The sequence below is a fragment of the Salvelinus fontinalis genome, chromosome 7, assembly GCF_029448725.1.
Source record: "Salvelinus fontinalis isolate EN_2023a chromosome 7, ASM2944872v1, whole genome shotgun sequence".
NCBI lineage: Eukaryota > Metazoa > Chordata > Actinopteri > Salmoniformes > Salmonidae > Salvelinus > Salvelinus fontinalis.
The window spans coordinates 44,748,636-44,764,780 of NC_074671.1; the positions used below are offsets into that span (position 1 = coordinate 44,748,636).

At 41.3% G+C, this 16,145-nt stretch overlaps 1 long non-coding RNA gene across 1 annotated transcript; it reads left to right on the forward strand.

Annotated features, from left to right (window-relative positions):
• Window positions 1–13,478: 13,478 nt before the first annotated feature.
• Window positions 13,479–14,687, forward strand: LOC129858846 (uncharacterized). Its single transcript, XR_008760102.1, has 3 exons — window positions 13,479–13,734; window positions 14,076–14,417; window positions 14,589–14,687. It is a non-coding gene; the product is annotated as an uncharacterized LOC129858846 (long non-coding RNA).
• The last annotated feature ends 1,458 nt before the right edge of the window (window positions 14,688–16,145 follow it).

The window sequence follows — 16,145 nt, forward strand, 5'->3', positions numbered from 1 at the left end:
TAGCCTTTTAAAATGATACACTTGGATTAGCTAACACAACGTGCCATTGAAACACAGGAGTGATGGTTGCTGATAATGGGCCTCTGTACACCTATGTAGATATTCCATTAAAAAATCTGCTTTTTCCAGCTACAAAAGTCATTTACAACATTAACAATGTCTACACTGTGTTTCTGACCAATTTGATGCTATTTTAATGGACAAATAATTCGCATTTCTTTCAAAAACAAGGACATTTCTAAGTGACCCCAAACTTTTGAATGGTAGTGTAGGTAAAGCCAGGCGTAAGGTTGAGATGTAAACTGAATTCATAACCTGTTTTCAGGGACTTGGCTGATAGGACTAAATGGATGTGTGTGTAATTATTCAAGTTGCTGGTTAGTGCAGTGGAAGGTAGAAGATGACATTGATGACATTGTACTCTTAAAATCTCTACCGGCATTGCCAGAAGAGGACTGGCCACTCCTCAGAGCCTGGTTCCTCTCTAGATTTCTTCGTATGTACTTGCCTTTCTAGGGAGTTTCCTAGCCACCTTGCTTCTACATATACATTGCTTGCTCTTTGGGGTTTTAATAAGCTGGGTTTATGTATAAGAAGTGTGTGACATCTGCTGATGTAAAAAGGGCTTTATTAATATATTTGATTGATTTGAAATTTGGCATGACAGGAATACTTTTAGAGTCTTGACAGAAAATGACTCAGGTTTTTATTAAACACATATACACATCTGTACATTCCAAAGACAAGGCAGCCGACACCAGTGCTGAAGGCTCAGAGATGAAAGGAAATTAGATAAAGGACAGAGAGAGCGAGAGAGAGAGAGGTCATTACAATACAGTTCCCTCTGGACGTAAAAAAACGAAAAGGCAAGAAAAGAATACAAAAATAATCTCTCTTAAAGAAATTCAAGACACTTTTTGTTGACTATTATAAAAATGAGAAAATATGCAACTTAACCTTCCACACAGACCATCCCCTAGCATTGCGCAGTACTATATTATCACACTACCCATCTGTAAAGAGGGGTGGTATGTTAGCGATGGGTGGAAACTCAGGATACTAGAGAAGAAGTTGAATTGAAATGAAGGAACAATTCACCCAGCTGGAGGTAGGTGGAGCTGGAACAGCAGGTGAATACAAAAAATTGTCCAACTCAACAACACCCCTTCAACCAGACCCGGACAGCTGGAATTTATGACGTTTGGAATGAGACTGATGTAAGGTAAAGAATTATTCATTAACCTTTCTAGGACACGCGTTCCGCTAGCGGAACCCCCCCCCCCCCCAACATTCCGCTGAAAAGGCAGAGCGTGAAATTCAAAAATAATTTTTTGAAATATTTAACTTTCACACATTAACAAGTCCAATACAGCAAATGAAAGATAAACATCTTGTTAATCTACCCATCGTGTCTGATTCTTAAAATGTTTCACAACGAAAACACAACACATATTTATGCTAGATCACCACCAAATCCAAAAAACACACGGCCATTTTTCCCAGCCAAAGATAGTCACACAAAAGCAGAAATAGAGATAAAACTAATCACTAACCTTTGATAATCTTCATCAGATGACACTCATAGGACATCATGTTACACAATACATTTATGTTTTGTTCGATAATGTGCATATTTATATCCACAAATCTCGGTTAACATTGGCGCCATGTTCAGAAATGCCTCCAAAATATCCGGAGTAATTACAGAGAGCCACGTCAAATAACAGAAATACTCATCATAAACTTTGATGAAAGATACATGTTTTACATATAATTAAAGATACACTGGTTCTTAATGCAACCGCTGTGTCAGATTTTTAAAAAACTTTAGTAAAAAGCACACTTTCATGCAATAATCTGAGACGGGGCTCAAATATAAATAAAATTTCTCCGCCATGTTGGAGTCAACAGAAATACGAAATTACATCATAAATATTCCCTTACCTTTGATTATCTTCATCATAATGCAATGCCAGGAATCCTATTTCCACAATAAATTAAAAAAATGTTCGTTAATGTCCATTTCTTATGTCAAATTAGTAACTTTAGCTAGCATGTGTAGTACACATGTCCAAACTCTGGCGCAAGTGAAGGCAAACGTCGGACGAAAACTTAAAAAAGTTATATTACAAGTCGAATAAACTGGTCAAACTTAGTAGAGAATCAATCTTCAGGATGTTGTTATCATATATATCCAATAACGTTCCAACCGGAGCATTTCTTCATGTCTGTATGAGTAATGGCACACATTGCCCTTCCGTGACTAGCTCGCATGACCAGGAACTGGCAATCTGCCAGACCAGTGACTGAAACACCTCCCATCCGGCCCCACATCACACTAGAGGCTTCATTCCACATTCTACTAAGTGTTGACATCTAGTGGAAGGCGTAGGAAGTGCAAACAGATCCATATATTACAGGGAATTGATTGAATAGGCGATGACTTTCACATCGACCCTTTTCAGAATTCTCACTTCCTGTTTGGAAGTTTGCCTGCAATATGAGTTCTGTTATACTCACAGACATATTTCAAACAGTTTTAGAAACTTCAGAGTGTTTTCTATCCAATAGTAATAATGATATGCATACATTTTCATCTGGGACAGAGTAGGTGGCCATTCAATTTGGGCACCAATTCATCCAAAAGTGAAAATGCTGCCCCCTATCCCAAACAGGTTTTAAAACTGCAAAAATGTATCTCTGCCCCATGGCAAAATAAGTAAAATTGCATGACATTTGTTATAATTAAAAATGAATACTCGTCACATGACAAAATGTGTAGAACTGCAGGAAATGTACTGTGTGTGTATGTGCATGCATGTGCGTGCGTGTTACGTAAAGAGGGAGAAAGAGAGATAGAGGGAAAAAAGGGAGAAGAAGAGAAGCAGATAGAGGGGAATTGGAGGGGGTTCAAATGTCTGATATTTCCATCTACTGAGAGAAAAGGTGCCTCCTCTGGCCTCAGTTGCCTGGTTGTTTAATTCCTGAGGGAGGCGTGAGGGGATCAAGACTTACTTTAACTGTGTCTGTGTCTGAGTAGTTGAGGAAATGTAATCTCCTGTGGCTGCCTGGGGTCAAGCTTATTGTAGACACAGTTTTGGGAGAGTGTTAGACCAGATGCCGATATAGTAAGAGTGAGATTACGTAATCAGATGAACCTCTCCTCTCCCACTCGAGCACATCAATGTCCCACTCCTGTGTCACAACTTAGTAATGAGAGCTGTCAATGTTAAGGACACATCATCCAAAGTGAAAAGTGACAGATATTTTCAGTTTTGCAGATTATGTAGTTGCCTGTGATTAAATGTAAGGCTGTACTGCTTTCTGTGGGATTTACTGCCATCTGCACACAGGCAAGCCCCGTGTGGCTCAGTTGGTAGAGCATGGCGCTTGCAACGCCAGGGTTGTGGGTTCGATTCCCACGGGGGGCCAGTACAAAAAAAGTATGAATGTATGTACTTGTAAGTCGCTCTGGATAAGAGCGTCTGCTAAATGACTTAAATGTAATGTAAATGTAAAGGTAAAAGGTTTGCACATTGTGTGGCAGATGCTGAAGTGACAAATGAGTTCACTCCAGTGGCGACCTGTCATTCAGGGTGGTTTTGAGCGCCACATTTTTAGCAAATGTTTTTTGGGGGGTCTGTCCTGCTTTGCGTGTTATTTTGGCATTAACACATTGATATATATTTTTTTACATGGTTTGCAAACTGATATGTGACATATATTAATGAAGCATGATTTGTGCAGCGCTCAAATCTCTGAACTGCAAAATCTGACTTTAGTGAGTTCAAGACAACTGGGAACTCGGGTAAAAAACAAGCTACGACTGGGAAAATATGTATTGAACTGTCATCCATCTCGGAATTGTAAATTCAGAACTCGGGCCTCTTTCTAGATTCAACCTTTTTTTTCCAATTTCCCAGTTGTCTTGAAAGCACCATATATCCAGAGAATGCCAGAGAATGACCGCCGCACCACCTTCCTGTTTAAGTGAGCACAGCACAACAAGGTGAGTCCAAAAATGTATTGGATGCTGCTGCACAAATTATGTAATATGCCAAGGAGATATGTGTACTGTAGCTAAGAAAGTAATACTAAGTGTATGTTGTGTAGTAAGCTTTTAGTAGCACGTGCCTCACCCTAATCATTTGGTATATTGTCACCTCTTAATTTCTCCTACAGTTCTGACTTGGTGGTGCACATGTAGTGTTAGCCTATAACCTGTTTTTGAGAAAAGTAATCATTGAATATTGTAAGAGCTTTCATTGTCTGCTTATTTGCTGCCTTTATTTATCCTACGGTTCTGACATGGTGTACAGGGAGAACATGTTCTGAATTCTGTTGCTGTATTTCAAAAGTGCTGAACAAATAGTTATATTGACTAAATCAGTCCAAGCTCGCTCATTAACTTCTCTGCGCTACGGATCCCTTTAGCGGGATCATTTTCCTAAACAACCGCTGAATTGCAGGGCGCAAAATATTACTAAAAATATTTATAATCATGCAATCACAAGTGAAATATACCAAAACACAATTTAGCTTGTTTTTAATCCACCTATCGTGTCAGATTTTGAAAATATGCTTTACAGTGAAAGCAATCCAAGCTTTTTTGAGTGTATCAATCAATGCTAGAACAGCTAGCCCCAAATTAGCATGGTCACGAAAGTCAGAAAATCAATAAAATGAATCGCTTACCTTTGATAATCTTCGCATGTTTGCACTCACGAGACTCCCAGTTACACAATAAATGTTATTTTTGTTCGATAAATATTACTTTTATAACAAAAAAACTCAATTTGGGTTGCGCGTTATGTTCAGAAAACTACAGCCTCGTTCCGTTCGACGGAAATTCCAAAAAGTAATGTTCGTAGAAACATGTCAAATGTTTTTTAGAATCAATCCTCATGTTGTTTTTAACATACATAATCGATAATATTTCAACCGGACCGTTACCTATTCAATAAAAGAGAGAAAGAAAATGGAGAGCTACCCCTCTCGCGCGCAGGAACTAATCAAAGGACACCTGACCAGTTTTGAAAACTCTCGCTCATTTTTCAAAATAAAAGCCTGAAACTATGTCTAAAGCCTGGTCACAGCCTGAGAAAGCCATTGGAAAAGGAATCAGGTTGATACCCCTTTAAATGGAAGAAAGACGGGAAATGAAACACAAAAATCACTTCCGGGTTAGATTTCCTCAGGTTTTCGCATGAAAAATCTGTTTTGTTATACTCACAGACAATATTTTGACCGTTTTGGAAACTTTGGAGTGTTTTCTATCCTAATCTGTAAATTATATGCATATTCTACAATCTGGACCTGAGAAATAGTCCATTTACCTTGGGAACGTTCTAAAAAAAAAAAAAAAAAAAACTGACCCCTAGCGTCAAGAGGTTTGTCTTAATCGAAATGACGGATGGCTTCCTATCTCCTTGTCGTCCCTTATGCAGTAAATTAGGCTGAATTAACCTGTCTAGGATCAGCGTGGCGCTAGCGGCACTCCCCCCCCCCCCCCACTGAAAAACCAGTGCCGCGAAATTCAAAAAAAATATTTTTTTAAAATATTTAACTTTCACACATTAAAGTCCAATACAGCTAATGAAAGACACAGATCTTATGAATCCAGTCAACATTTCCGATTTTTAAAATGTTTTACAGGGAAGACACAATATGTAAAGATGTACATCTATTACCTAAAAACACATTAGCATATTCCACCATCTTTTATTTGTCCACCAACACCAGTAGCCATCACCAATTCGGCTAAACTAAGATATTTATAGCCCCTAACCAACAAAAAAACTCATTAGATGACAGTCTGATAACATATTTATGGTATGGGATAGGTTTTGTTAGAAAAAAGTGCATATTTCAGGTATATGGCATAGTTTACAATTGCACCCACCATCACAAATGGACTAGAATAATTACAATGAGCAACGTGTTTACCTAACTACTAATCATCAAACATTTCGTAAAAATACACAGCATACACGAATCGAAAGACACAGATCCTGTGAATACAGACAATATTTCAGATTTTCTAAGTGTCTTACAGCGAAAACACAATAAATCGTTATATTAGCTTAGCACATAGCAATTAGCAGCCCAGCATTGATTCTAGCCAAAGTGAGCGATAAAAGTCAACATCGCCAAAAGATATTAATTTTTTCACTAACCTTCTCAGAATTCTTCCGATGACACTCCTGTAACATCACATTACAACATGCATATACAGTTTGATCGAAAATGTTTATATTTAGCCACCAAAATCATGGTTAGACAATGTGAAATGTAGACAAGCTGGTAAAGAAAACGTCCTTGCGCCACTTAGACAGTGATCTACTCTTATACATAAATACTCATAAACGTGACTAAAAAATATAGGGTGGACAGGGATTGATAGACAATTTAATTCTTAATACAATTGCGTTATTACATTTTTTAATTTATCCTTACTTTTCAATACAGTTTGCGCCAAGCGAAGCTACGTCAAAAAACATGGCGTCCTAAGCCACTAAAATGTTTCGACAGAAACACGATTTATCATAATAAAAATGTCCTACCTTGAGCTGTTCTTCCATCAGTATCTTGGGCAAAGGATCCTTTCTTGGGAGAAATCGTCTTTTGGTGGAAAGCTGTCCTCTTGCCATGTGGAAATGTCAACTACGTTCGGGATGAACTGAAAAGCGTGACCAACTTTTCACATCGTTGCAAAAATAAATGTCCCAAAATCGCACTAAACGGATATAAATTGCTATAAAACGCTTTAAATTAACTACTTTGTGATGTTTGTAACTCCTATAACGAGTGAAAAGATGACCGGAGAAATATAACAGGCTAAACTAACGCTTGGAACAGGAGAGGGTCGGTGTCTTCCACGCGCGTTACGCAGCAAGAAAAGACTTGCTAGCTAAAGTTTTTTTTCATTTGTAGGGCCTGTGAACGAGCAATCGAGCCCGTTGGAATCGTCATCACGTAAAGGCATCCAGGGGAAGACGTAAGAAGTGTCCGTATAGTCATAGCAACGACAGTGCCCGTTTAAATGACTTCAGAAAAGTGGCCAACGTTTCTCAAATCTGACTCCATGTCAGGGAAATTGCTGTAGAATGGGCTCTGTTCCACTTAGAGACAAAATTTCAACTCCTATAGAAACTATAGACTGTTTTCTATCCAATAATAATAATAATATGCATATTGTACGATCAAGGATTTTGTGGGAAGCCGTTTAAAAAATTAGCCACATTAGCATAAATAGTCTAAACAGCGCCCCCATCCCCAACAGGTTAACTGTTTCGCTGCCAGACAAGGCTCCGCTGATAGCCAGGTGTAGCAGTGGTAAGGTGTTGGGACTGCTGTTGGGACTCTGCTGTTGGGACAGTTTTGGGGGCACAGTTTGTCACCATTATAGTGCAATTAATGTATTGTTTACTGTTGTGTTGTGTATTGGCTTTTCTGGCATGCATCCCTCATAATCTTTTTTTGCCCCACCAAGATTTACATGCTAAAATCGCCACTGGTTCACTTGCCCCCCACCCACCCACCCACACGCACGCACGCACGCACGCACGCACGCACGCACGCACGCACACACACACACACACACACACACACACACACACACACACACACACACACACACACACACACACACACACAAACACTTTCGTATTACAGTTAGAGCAATACAGGTCTTTTATGTCTGTCTCTCTTTTCTCTGATCACATTTTCTCTTATGGCTATCAATGTTATTCAAACACACAGCATGCTCCCGTTCTTATAATGCGTGTGTGTGTGTGTGTGTGTGTGTGTGTGTGTGTGTGTGTGTGTGTGTGTACATGGGTGTGTGGGCGAGTGTACGTTCTTGTCATTTCAGCAGCCGCCACGCACACAAATATAGTGCAAAGATTTTACTTTGTGATACATCACTTGGCATTTCCTGTTACCATGTACCAACAGCTTCAATCAGGCAACACTCACTCAATATTTTTAGCATTTTATTCTATGCCATCTTTTTATGTCATTTGTAAATTGCAGTACTCTCTTTGACAGACCTGTCCAATGCCCCCCCCCCCCCCCCCATCACTGACAGTGCTTCCACTCATCTAGGAAATCTACTTGAAATGGTGCCTGAGGGAAGAAGGCACACATCATCATCAAGGACCCCATACACCCCAGCACAAGCTATTCTCTCCCTTACCGTCGGGCAGACGGTATCAGAGCATGATGTCTGATACCAACTAGATTGACCACTTGCTCTTATTCTCCGCACCTTAGCATACATGCACTCACTCAGGCACACACTCACACACACACATACATTCATGCTACACACACATCACAACTGCTGCTACCAGACTCTTATTATACTGCTCAGATTGTACACTGCCTCCCATTGCCCCTTTCCCCAATACACATGTAAATATTAAACAAAAAATTGTGCCTTCCTGTATTATACTGTATTATACTGAATTTTTAAAAATGAATTTTACTGAGTCGTTTACTTTATGTTTGTATTCTTATAATTTCTTATTGTTGTTGCATTGTCAAGAAGAAACCTTGGACGATGTATACTATGCGTATCCCATACATACGACTAATATAACTACAAACTACCCCTTACTCCTAAGCCCCTACCCCGTATAGACCTAGACCAACTAGAACAGAGGTCTCCAACCTTTTCTAGCATGAGAGCTACTTTTGAAAAATGTAACATGTTGCAAGCTACTCATTTGTTTTTTCTAGCTTTCAGGTAGGCACATTATTCTCTTCTCCTTTCCCCTGCAATTCTTCCCCAGGTCCTTACTGTACAAGATATGTGTTTTCTGTCAATATACCTGGTCAAATAATGGTGAATAAATAACTCTGAAGACTGAAAAAAGCAAACAATTTTGGATTTCTTTGTGAAATTCCCCTTTACTTCAAGTGCACACCGAGCGAGAGAGGAATGTGTTTGACTAGCAATGTTTCTGTACTGCTACTGCAACTGTACATGTGATGGCAACAAATTGATACAAATAATAATTATATCATTCTGTCAGGTAGGCCTACTTTGAAGTAAACACTTATTTGAGAAGGTTTTGAGGAAAACCTTTGTTTACTCACAGGACGGTAATCATGAGCATTGCTAACTGGTTACACGTAATGATAGACAGACCTACTTATCACACAGGCAGGGGCAATATTGCTGGAAATGAATTGGTAGATGTCACGACCTAACCATAGAGAGCCCTCTGGGTTCTCTTTGGTGTATAGGTCAGAGCGTGACTAGGGGGGTTTCTAGCGTTTATATTTCTATGTTGGTGTATTTGTATGGTTCCCAATTAGAAGCAGCTTATTATCGTTGTCTCTAATTGGGGATCATACTTAAGTTGCCCATTGTTCCCACCTGCGTTGTGGGATATTATTTTCAGTTAGTGTCTATGTGCACTCTGTACTGGACGTTTATTCTTTGTTGTTTTTGTTAAGTTTCACTTTGAAATAAAGTATGTGGAACTATACGCATGCTGCGCCTTGGTCCGCTCCTTTCGACAAACGTGACAGAATATCCCACCACACAAGGACCAAGCAGCGTGCTATGGAGGCAAAAGTGAGTTGGTCATGGAATGAGATTCTGGGAGGATGCGACACCCTTCCTTCGAGGGAGTTGCCAAAGGAATCTAGAAGGACAGTGACGACGCCGGGGTCCGCGGCCACAGAAACCCCAAGATTTTTCCCCGGGGTACAAGGGGCGGTTGGCTGAGCAGAGGAGAGAGCCAGAGACCGTATGGCAGTCGATAGATGAGTTTAATGAGGGCTCCCGGAGAGAGCTGATGGCAAGGAGTATGCTGCAGTGCAGGCGTGCTGAAGAACGGTTCATCACTCCGGTACGTCCTGTGTCAGCTCCCCACACTCGCCCTGAAGAGCATGTCATCAGTCCGGTGCCACCTGTGCCGGCTCCACGCACCAGGCCTCCAGTGTGCCTCCTCAGCCCGGTACGTCCTGTGCCGTCTTCCCGCACTCGCCCTGAAGAGCGTGTCATCAGTCCGGTGCCACCTGTGCCGGCTCCACGCACCAGGCAACCAATGCGCCTCTCCAGCCCGGTACATCCTGTGCCGTCTTCCCGCACTCGCCCTGAAGAGCGTGTCATCAGTCCGGTGCCACCTGTGCCGGCTCCACGCACCAGGCAACCAATGCGCCTCTCCAGCCCGGTACGTCCTGTGCCGGCTCCCCGCACTCGCCCTGAGGAGCGTGTCATCAGTCCGGTAGGTTCTGTGCCGGCTCCACGCACCAGGCCTCCAGTGCGTCTCCCCAGCCTGGTACGTCCTGTGCCAGCCTGGTACGTCCTCCCCAGCCCGGTACGCACACCAGTGCGTGTGTACAGTCCAGAGCTTCCAGCAACAATTCACGGTACGGAGTATCCAGCGACGGTCTACAGCCCGGAACCTTCAGCGACGGTTCACAGGCCAGCGCTTCCAGCGACAGTTCACGGTCCAGAGCTTCCAGCGACGGTTCACGGTTCAGAGCTTCCAGCGACGGTTCACGGTCCAGAGCTTCCAGCGACGGTTCACAGTCCAGAGCTTCCAGTGACGGTTCACGGTCCAGAGTTTCCAGCGACGGTTCACGGTCCAGAGCTTCAAGCGACGGTTCACGGTCCAGAGCTTCCAGCGACGGTTCACGGTCCAGAGCTTCCAGTGACGGTTCACGGTCCAGAGCATCCAGCGACGGTTCACGGTCCGGAGCCTCCAGGGACGATCAACGGCCCGGAACTTCCAGTGACGGTCCACGGTCCGGAGCTTCCTCTGCGCTGGTGCTCAGTTCAGGCACGACGTCGAGTCCCGCTCCATGGCCGGAGCCTTCCTCTGCTCCGGTGCTCAGTCTGGGCACGGCATCCAGTCCCGCTTCATGGCCGGAGCCTTCCTCTGCTCTGGTGCTCAGTCCGGGCACGGCGTTCAGCCCGGCTTCAGGGCCAGATCCGCGGTATGAAAGGGGACTACGTCCCACACCGGAGCCGCCACCGACGCTAGTTGCCCACCCTCACCCTCCCAATCTAGGTTCAGGTTTTTGCGGTCGGAGTCCGCACCTTTGTGGAGGGGTACTGTCACGCCCTAACCATAGAGAGCTCTCTATGGTGTATAGGTCAGAGTGTGACTTGGGGGGTTTCTAGCGTTTCTATTTCTATGTTGGTGTATTTGTATGGTTCCCAATTGGAGGCAGCTGATTATCATTGTTGCCCATTGCCCATTATCAAGTTGCCCATTGTTCCCACCTGCATTGTGGAATATTATTTTCAGTTAGTGTCTATGTGCGCTCTGTTCTGGACGTTCATTTATTCTTTGTTGTTTTTGTTAAGTTTTACTTTGAAATAAAGTATGTGGAACTATGTGCATGCTGCGCCTTGGTCCGCTCCTTTCGACGAACGTGACAGTAGATATAATGGTACGTTTGGCTTTTTAAACCAATTGTGGCTAACCATTGGTAATAGTGTCAACGTGGCTTTGATTGGATAGTGTCGTGTCTGGACTATCATTAAATGTGACAACTTATTTGTCTCAAATCAGTTCTCTAGTTTTAATTATTACGTGATTAAACTAATCATTTAAACATTAATTAACTAGGAAGTCGGGGCACCACGGACAATGTTGAGATTACAAAGCTAGGTTCCTTTCCTTCCTGAGATCACCAAATGAAACACACTCGATATGACTGATAGCATTTTAACTCTGGGATTTCGATTCATTTCAGGTTTGTGGGTATGTGGGTATGTGTATGTATGTATATATATAAATACATACATTATCGTTCAAAAGTTTGGGGTCACGTAGAAATGTCCTTGTTTTTGACAGAAAAGCAAAAAAAATTGTCCATTAAAATAGTATCAAATTGATCAGAAATACAGTGTAGACATTGTTAATGTTGTAAATGACTATTGTAGCTGGAACGGCTGATTTTTTAATGTAATATCTATATAGGCCCATTATCAGCAACCATCACTCCTGTGTTCCAATGGCACTTTGTGTTAGCTAATCCAAGTGTATCATTTTAAAAGGCTAATTGATCATTAGCAACATTATCAACAAGCAGGTCCTACAGGCCCTAGTTTTGTCACACCTTGACTACTGTTCAGGAACGTGGATGTACACAGAGATATAATATGAATAATAAGCATGTCAATCTCTTCTGGCTCAAAGTGGAAGAGAGATTGACTTCATCACTACTTGTATTCATGAGAGGTTGAATGCACCGAGCTGTCTGTCTAAACTACTGGCACACAGCTCGGACACCCATGCAAGACAAGACATGCCAGAAGAGAGCTCTTCACAGTCCCTAAGTCCAGAACAGACTATGGGAGGCGCACAGTACTACATGGAACTCTATTCCACATTAAGTAACTGATGCAAGCAGTAAAATTTGATTTAAAAAACAGCTAAGGCTTAAGAGGGTGTAGATGATGCTCAATGGATGTAGACAAAGTATTTGTGCTTTGTTTTTGAGCTATGTCTGTTTGTTTGAAAGGTGTGAGAAAAATAGCTTTATTTGGAAAATTCTCAGTAATCTACAGCAGCATTCTCTAATTATTTTGGGGTCTAAAGGATTAATGTGTCTAACAACATTTAAATGATGGTTAAAATAATTGACCCATTGTCAAATGCCCTTTTAATTGATGTAAACTGTTTGTGAACCCGTTTGTGAACTCGTTTTTGCCATTGGGCCTGGGCATCAGATGCCAGAGCCCTTTATTGCAGAATTGTGTCAATGAGGTGGTCGGTTTTAAAATGGCTAACACTTATCACATGGTTTATGCAGGCTGAAATGTACAGGCTGAAATATGGTGCATTCAGATATATGGTTGGGAAAGCCTGAAATCTGAAACATAACATTTGCAACATCCATGGTAACAAGCATTCATTCTTACAGCTCTGTATTTACAGACTTCAATTACAACCAGTTACATGTTTTTATTACAGTGTAAGTACTTACTATTACAATTAATCACAATACAGTGTAATAACATATGTAATTACATTGTGATAAGGACCCATTATCATTCATTATTACCGAAAGATGTTTTGATTATTTTGAAAATAGAAAATACCATTCTCTGAAATATCATTATCTTGTTCCAAATTAGAGGATGATTTTGTTCAGGCTGTTCAGGCCTTTCAAATACAAATTACAAACAACTCAAAATCAATTGAAATAACGTATTTCAAATACATGCAACAGAAATACTGCCCACCTTTGCGCGTGTGTACACACATATACTGAAATGTTAGCGTTAGCATATAACATATGTTTTTGCGCAATCCGTTTTGGAAGATTACTCAACACTGAAATGGCTGGACTTGAGAAAATATACCACAGTTTCCTCAAACAAGGAAACGTGCACTAGATGAGCCCCATACACTGCTCTTCTGCTGGTTGTCAGACACCCTCTTTCTCTCCACTGGAACTTATATCTACTCTACGCCACACACGCCCACAAGGAAGACACACACACGCTCTAACTTGCTCTATAGCCTCTTCGGTGGGCAGATCTAGCAGACTGCAGATGAGAGCTTAGTTATTGTGTGTCTATGATGATACTTTAATCTGTTGGTCTACTATACACATAGCTCACGTGGAGTACATCAGTTTAAGCAACTTTCAGTTTTGAGTGCTTGTGTTTGGAAATGGTTTGGCGCCGTGGATCTAAAGTTCTGTCCCTGCTGTTGACAGTGTCTCTCTGTCTCTGTGTGTCACCTTCTCTAGGCACAGGTGAGTACTCATGGTGCTACTAGTGGGTAATAAACACACAAGTGTCTTTACTCAAAAGTGGGACAGGGTAAAACCCTAGGTATGGTAGTTGCGTTTAGATTAGATAGTATTCAATGCTTTAAATACCCAGATATACTCAGAAATAACCCCTAATAAACTAGGAAACGTGCACTAGATGAGCCCCATGCATTGCTCTACTTGTCCATTACATTTTTCAGTAAATTTTTATTAGCAGTTACTCTAACCCACCCTTAATAAAATAGCTTGCTTACAAAAACAAATTAGTTATATGTAGATCTGCTTCGGAGCTGAGTTATATACTTTTTCCACAAAAACTTCAGGTGCCGTAGAGTTGAAGTACACCAAGACTCCTATGGTTGGGACTGAGGGCATGCACTTGAGGCTCATCTGTAAGGCAGAGTATGACACAAAACAATGTGGTCGTATTGATGCCTTTTGGTGTCATCACACATTGGACGAGTGTCCCAAGCTCATTGACCACGGCAAGTACCTCACTGTTGTCAACGAGACGTTTATGGAGGACCACAGTGTCAGACATAGACACATTGTAACAGACTTCATAAAACTGACCCCTGCTGACCGAGGAGTCTATCAGTGCAATGCAGTATGTGAAATGGGAGGCCATACTGCCATGGGACACTTCATAAATATCACAGTCAAAGGTACTTGTCCATTACATTTTTCAGTTAATTTTTGTTAGCATTTACTCTAACCCGCAGCGACAATGTCCAACTAAGGTGAAACAACCATGTAGCATGATCATCAGTCAATCAATTAAACAATCAACAAACCAACCAATTAATCACTAATGTTGATTTCTAACCCTATAACAGCAGCTACCATAGTTGATCAAAGAAAGGCAAACAACGGTGGACTGAACTGGGCATACAGCACTGGAACAATACCCTTCTCCTAATACTGGAGTTACTTGAGGCAAGATCAATAACAAAGTAACAGAGAAAAAAGGCACTTGTACATTTATACTTCACAGCCATTCATAACTTAATGTAGATATTTTGGGGTGTAGACTCTTGTTTATTATTGATTATTTGTGTTTAACAGGTTAATCATTGAGCTGCTCTGCTAGCTGATGGCAGATGACGTCAAGGCTGAAAATGACCTATCAATTATAATGGAGATACCATCTACGATACCGATTTACAGTATATCAAACCCAAACATTTAACTGAATCGTTTTACATATGTACAAATAAGGTGCTACGTGGCTCAAAAGATGACACCATTTGTATTCTATGGCTAATAGTTTACTTAACATTTACGAAAAATAAAAATGTGTTATAAACCAGCTTCAAACATGTATGTTGGAAGACAGGAGGGTTTGTACTACTTAAATTAAAATTCAATTTCATGGAATTTCAATGGAATGGAATGCTCATTTGTTTGCTCGATCACTCTTTTTTTCCAGTTGGCTTGCATGTCTATTTCTGTGTTTTTTGTTCTCTCCCCTGTTCTTGTCACGGTGGGCTATCTCTTTACACCTCTCAGGTCTGTGTCTGTTAGAGGAAATACCCATACAGGACAGGAAACCACACATAGCATTTGCTACAAACGGAGGACTGAAGCAATGTGAACAGAGCTAGTAGCAGTCCATGTGGTTTGGAAGGGTGGGGGGGAGTAAAAGGGTCTGGTAGTCTTGTGATGTTCATTATATCTCAGTTTAATTTGAAGGCGCAGGAGTGCACTGTCATACTTTTCATTCTAGTTGTCATACATGCTTTTTCTTTTGTGTCACGCCCTGACATTAGAGAGCCTTTTTATGTCTCTATTTGGTTTGGTCAGGGTCTGATTTGGGGTGGGCATTCTATGTTTTTGTTTTCTATGATTTTGTATTTCTATGTTTTGGCCGGGTATGGTTCTCAATCAGGGACAGCTGTCTATCATTGTCTCTGATTGGGAACCATACTCAGGTAGCCCTTTTCCCTCCTTTCAGTGTGGGAAGTTGTCTTTGTTTGTGGCACTATAGCCTTAAGCTTCACGTCGTTTTGTATTGTTTATTGTTTTTGTCGGCATCATCCTAATAAAAAGGAATATGTACGCTCACCACTTTGGTCTACTTCATTCGATGGCCATGACAGTTTGTTTGTTCTCTCCCCTGTTCTTGTCATGGTGGGTTATCGCTCTACTCCTTTCAGGTCTGTGTCTGTTAGAATAAATGCCCATACAGGACAGGAAACCACACATAGCATTTGCAAAAACAAACGGAGGCCTGAAGCTATGTGAACAGTGCTAGTAGCAGTCTATGTGGTTGGAAGGGTGAGGAGGAGTAAAGGGATCTGCATTTCTTGTGATGTTTATCATAAACTCAGTTTGATTTGAAGGCTCAGGATAATACTATATACTGTAGGTTTACAATATTTTGAAAGAAGCTA